Here is a 6,653-nt window from a genome sequence, read left to right as displayed (position 1 = left end):
GTAGAAACGGAAGCTACAAAATGGTGTTTTTTTTATTTTTTCTTCAATTTCATACAGATTTTTATTTATTCTGTTTCACCGTAGATTTATGGGTAAAAGGACATTACAAAGTAGAATTGGTAGCGCAAAAAATAAGCCATCATATGGATTTTAGGTGCAAAATTGAAAGGGTTATGATTTTTAAAAGGTAAGGAGGAAAAAACGAAAGTGCAAAACCTGACAACCTCATGGGGGGGGGGGGGTAGTAGAGGGGTAGTCTTATACAGCGAGTATATCCCAAACTCTATAGTTTAACTGTAAAAGTTGGGGGTCGTGTTATACGCCGGAAAATACGATGTGTATAGATAATTTTATTCTCTCCCCCATACGGCTGGGTTTACACCACGTTTTTTGTAATACAGCGCCAGGATCAGGTTTTTGATAAACGGATTCCTCCAAAACCTGACTAAACTATCAAAAGGTGTACAAACTTTAATCCGTATAAGTGTACAGTGATCCCTCAACTTACAATGGCCTCAACATACAATAGTTTCAACATACAATGGTCTCTTATAGACCATTGTAAGTTGAAACCAGACTCGACATACAATGTACAGACCAGTCCAGATCTGTGAAACATATCAATGGCTGGAAGAACTAACCAGAGTGGGCATTTCACTGGCAAAACACCTGTATTACTGAAGTGTATGCACTGACTGGTGTCTGGTAGCACCCCCTACAGTACAGGGAGGTATTACATGTTCTGTACTCTTTACCTGTACCAGGGTTACCTGCTCCTTTGGACAACAGGTGAGGGCGGCTTCATGTTACTTTTTTTTTTAGGACATTGCGTGTTCTGTACAGGACCCTTAAGAAGCTCCTGTCCTCTACATAAGCCAGTGTTTCCCAAGCAGGGTGCCTCCAGCTGTTGCAAAACTACAACTCCCAGCATGCCCGGACAGCCTTTGGCTGTCCGGGCATGCTGGAAGTTGTAGTTTTGCAACAGCTGGAGGCTCCCTGCTTGGGAAACACTGACAAAGATAGTCATTTATAGCTCCAGCAGATCTTTATTACTTTTATATATAAGGATTTGCTTTATCTATATTAGTTATCTACTTACTTTTATTTAATCCTCACTTTTTCCTATTTTTGGATGACATTTTGGAGGCTTTAGAACCAATTACCAGGTTTCCATAGTTCTGGTCTCAACATACAATGGTCTCAACATATAATGGTCGTCCTGGAACCAATTTAACCCCTTAAGGACATAGGGCGTATCCATACGCCCCCGTTTCCAAGTCCTTAAGGACCGAGGGCGTATGGATATGCCCTGAGCATTTCCGGCCCCCACCGCTAGCCGGAGGGGAGCCGGGGCCGGATGCCTGCTGAAATCGTTCAGCAGGCATCCCGGCATATCGCCCAGGGGGGTCATTATGTCCCCCCATGTCGGCGATGGGCGCAGATCACTGGACAATTCAGTCCAGCGATCTGCGGCGGATATCGGGTCTCCAGTGACCCGATGACCCGGAATTACTGGCTGACCGGGGCCGTCAGAGATGGCCCCGAACAGCCAGGGCCTGCAGGGGTGAGGTGGATTACCGGCCGACCAATCAGGGCGCCTGCTGCAGGTGTCACTCCCGCAACCCGCTCCGCCCCTCTTCCGGAGGACGTGAGCGGGTGCTGGGGACCCCGATCCCCGGCGCCCCTGTTGGGATCGGGGCCCCAGGAGCGACAGCGGTGACGACGAGGGACTGACCTGCAGTGTGGATCGTTGGAGGTGAGTGACAGCCTCCTGCTGTTGCTTAGCAACAGCTCCCAGCATGCAACAAGGGCATGCTGGGAGCTGTAGTTATGCAACAGCAGGAGGCAGACCACCACAACTCCCAGCATGCCCTTATGGGCATGCTGGGACTTGTAGTTTTGCAACAGCTGGAGGCACATTCTTTCTATGGAAAAGTGTACCTTCAGCTGTTGTGTAACTACAACTCCCAGCTTGCACAATCAGCTAAAGTGCATGCTGGAAGTTGTAGTGGTGCATCTGGTGGTTGCATAACTACAACTCCCAGCATGCCCGTTGGCTGTCGGTGACTGCTGAGAGTTGTAGTTTTGCAACAGCTGAAGGCACACTGAGTTAAGTAGTAAACCAGTGTGTCTCCAGCTGTTGCATAACTACAATCCCCAGCATCCCCAGCCAATGTAGTATGCCTCCGGCTGTTGCATAACTACAAGACCCAGCATGCCCCTCCGCTGTCCGTACATGCTGGGGGTTGTAGCTTTTGCAACAGCTGAAGGCACACTGGTTGCAAAACAGAGTTTGTTACCAAACTCGGTGTTTCACAACCTGTGTGTCTCCAGCTGCTGCAAAACTACAACTCCCAGCATGCACTGATAGACCGTACATGCTGGGAGTTGTAGTTTTGCAACAGCTGGATGTTTCTCCCCCCCCCCAATGTGAACGTACAGGGTACACTCACATGGGCGGAGGATTACAGTAAGTATCCGGCTGCAAGTTTGAGCTGCAGCAAATTTTCTGCCGCTGCTCAAACTGCCAGCGAGAAACTACTGTGAACCCCCGCCCATGTGACTGTACCCTAAAAACACTACACTACACTAACACAAAATAAAATAAAAAGTAAAAAACACTACATATACACATACCCCTACACAGCCCCCCTCCCCAATAAAAATTAAAAACGTCTGGTACGCCACTGTTTCCAGAACGAAGCCTCCAGCTGTTGCAAAACAACTACTCCCAGTATTGCCAGATAGCCACTGACTGTCCAGGCATGCTGGGAGTTTTGCAACAGCTGGAGGCCCCCTGTTTGGGAATCACTGGCGTAGAATTCCCCTATGTCCACTCCTATGCAAGTCCCTAATTTAGGCCTCAAATGCGCATGGCGCTCTCACTTTGGAGCCCTGTCGTATATCAAGGCAACAGTTTAGGGCCACATATGGGGTATCGCCGTACTCGGGAGAAATTGGGCTTCAAATTTTGGGGGATATTTTCTGCTATTACCCTTTTTAAAAATGTAAATTTTTTGGGAAAACAAGCATTTTAGGTAAAAAAAAAATTTTTTTTTTTACATATACAAAAGTCATGAAACACCTGTGGGGTATAAAGGTTCACTTAACCCCTTGTTACGTTCCCCGAGGGGTCTAGTTTCCAAAATGGTATGCCATGTGTTTTTTTTTTTGCTGTCCTGGCACCATAGGGGCTTCCTAAATGCGGCATGCCCCCAGAGCAAAATTTGCTTTCAAAAAGCCAAATGTGACTCCTCCTCTGAGACCTGTAGTGCGCCAGCAGAGCACTTTTCACCCCCATATGGGGTGTTTTCTGAATTGGGAGAAATTGGGCTTCAAATTTTGGGGGGTATTTTCTGCTATTACACTTTTTAAAAATGTAAAATTTTTGGGAAATCAAGCATTTTAGGTAAAAAAAAATACATTTTTTTTTACATATGTAAAAGTCGTGAAACCCCTGTGGGGTATTAAGGTTCACTTTACCCCTTGTTACGTTCCCTGAGGGGTCTAGTTTCCAAAATGGTATGCCATGTGTGTTTTTTTTGCTGTCCTGGCACCATAGGGGCTTCCTAAAGGTGACATGCCCCCCAAAAACCATTTGTCGCTCCTTCCCTTCTGAGCCCTCTACTGCGCCCGCCGAATCATTAACATAGGCATATGAGGTATGTGCTTACTCCAGAGAAATTGGGTTTCAAATACAAGTAAAAATTTTCTCCTTTTTACCCCTTGCAAAAATTAAAAAATTGGGTCTACAAGAACATGCGAGTGTAAAAAATGAAGATTTTGAATTTTCTCCTTCACTTTGCTGCTATTCCTGTGAAACACCTAAAGGGTTAATACACTTACTGAATGTCATTTTGAATACTTTGGGGGGTGCAGTTTTTATAATGGGGTCTTTTATGGGGTATTTCTAATATGAAGACCCTTCAAATCCACTTCAAACCTGAACTGGTCCATGAAAAATAGCGAGTTTGAAAATTTTGTGAAAAATTTCCAAATTGCTACTGAACTTTGAAGCCCTCTGGTGTCTTCCAAAAGTAAAAACTCATAAATTTTATGATGCAAACATAAAGTAGACATATTGTATATGTGAACCCAAAAAAAAATTATTTTGAATATCCATTTTCCTTACAAGCAGAGAGCTTCAAAGTTAGAAAAATGCAAAATTTTCATTTTTTTAATCAAATTTGGGGATTTTTCACCAAGAAAGGATGCAAGTTACCATAAAATTTTCCCACTAAGTTAAAGTAGAATATGTCACGAAAAAACAATCTCGGAATCAGAATGATAGCTAAAAGCATCCCAGAGTTATTAATGTTTAAAGTGACAGTCGTCAGATGTGCAAAAAACGCTCCGGTCCTTAAGGTGAAAAAGGGCTCGGTCCTTAAGGGGTTAATATTGTAACTTGAGGGACCACTGTACTGTTTGAAGAATGTCGGTCTGGTTGCATCCGGGTGTCTTTTCACTCCATTGTGAAGTTTAACTTTTTTGAAATTCCAATAAAAACTGCTCAAAGTCAAAAACCGGAAGGAGCAGTCACGCCCCCAGCCATAGACTTGCATTGAGGGGGCGGGGCTATGTCACGTGCTCCAGCATTCTGTACAGGTTGTTCCAAACACTGAACACTGGAGTACCCCTTTAACCCCACAGGACTATTGCTATAAGGTTTATCTTTTTGATCCATATTCACACAGTGACCGTTTATATTAATCAGGACATAGGAGAAATTCTTTGGGTAAAATGCAGTTATATTTGAATTTTTTGATATTTTCTGTTAACACTTTGGCGTCTGTTCTTGTTTCTTAAACTCTTAATTGTTTTATATTTTTTTTTTGTTGGAAAGAAGATGGTTCCGTGACTGTGAGTAATAACATTTCACAAGAAGGGAGAAGAGATTCTAATTGTTAAAATTAAATCCTGAAAATGGCGAAACTTAATGTGACACGATAATGACTTAATGAGGGGTGCGCAATAAAGTGCGGGGGATTTGTTCTGTGCTACGTAGAATACTGTTCTGCATTATGTAGCATGTTTATTTTAGAATAATTACCACCATAAGAGGGGCTGAGGGGGATGTAAGGTGGTGAATTACATGGTCACCTGACCAATCAAAATAGTTATACACCTCCAGCTCTATCTGTATACTGCTGCTATCTCTATGGAATCTGTGTGTGTGTGTGTGTGTGTGTGTGTGTATATATATATATATATATATATATATATATATATATATATAATCTCCCCCCCCCTCCAGTTCTATCTGTATACTGCTGCTATCTCTATGGAATCTGTGTGTGTATATATATATATATATATATATATATATATATATATATATAATGATCTCCCCCCCCCCTCCAGTTCTATCTGTATACTGCTGCTATCGCTATGGGATCAGTGTGTGTAAATATATATATATATATATATATATATATATATGTATATGTATGTATGTATGTATGTGTGTGTATATAGATCTATCTCCACCCTCCAGTTCTATCTGTATACTGCTGCTGTCTCTATTGTATCAGTAAACATGCATTTTTTATTATTATTATTATTTTTTTTTTTTAAGGAAGTGGTTTCTACACATAAAGCTCAGAAGTTATCCCTCTGAAGCCAGGGGACAATGAAACAACTTTATTTACAGTAACTCGTCATACAATCCAGTACAATCCAAATACTTGAATGTGCCTTGGAAAGTGCAGCTTTCAGGTACAATTTTGCATTATGGAGAAGAATTTGGTCACTGTCCCTTTAACCAATGCTTTTGCAGACACTCTTGCAGGGCTAAATCTTTAGTTCTTTGTCTCATGGACTTGAATGTGTTTTGTAGATGTGTATAGATGTTGTTGTTCTCTGATACTGTAGGTCAGTATAAATTACAGGAACTACAGGATGAGGATCTCATGGAAGGTGACTGCAGGGACATGAATGGACTCCACCTTACTTGCTTTATCTGTCACAACACTGAGACGTGTATGAAGGGTTAGTCCTCCCTGAATAACTATACTCTGGCAGACAGGCTGGCACTGGTCTGAACAGAGGCCAATTAAAGATCCAGTGCAACTCAGCAAGGCCCTTGGTTAGCTCTATCCTTGCTGAAGGAATCCAACTGGAAGTAGACGTATAGACTGTATACTCTCAGTGGGGCTGGAACTGGGTTCAGGTACTTTGTTGCAGGCAGGACTTGTGACTGGTATGTGGTCTGTGCCTGACGTTGGCAGTACCCAGGCTCTCTAAGCTTTAGACGCCTCAGGAATAGCAGAGCTGATGGACAAGACGTGCACCAGGCAAGGACCAGGCCTCAACTATGACTACTTAGAACTATGTTAGGTCCACCTCTTTTCCCTAGGAGAAGGGCGGACTTGGGACTGGCTCCTGCATTTATTGGACAGGAGTTCTACATGTGACTAAATTCTTGTTCAGCTGTACAGGATAAGACCTGAAAAACCATTAACCCTCTCCAAACTGTAAACCTCAGTGTATGCTTTAGACCAGGGGGACCCCTTCATAGCAGTAGCTGCTGCAGATGAGAAGTGGGAGTGATTCTGTTTTTGTACAGCCGTGGCACTAAGTGCACCCTGCCCTGCTGCTGGGTGGGGGGTGGTAACGGTGGTATGACTGTGCTCATGACTAAAGGTGCAAAGTGT

This window comes from Hyla sarda, chromosome 12 (genome assembly GCF_029499605.1).
Source record: "Hyla sarda isolate aHylSar1 chromosome 12, aHylSar1.hap1, whole genome shotgun sequence".
Lineage (NCBI taxonomy): Eukaryota > Metazoa > Chordata > Amphibia > Anura > Hylidae > Hyla > Hyla sarda.
Note: the sequence above shows the minus strand (reverse complement) of the source record.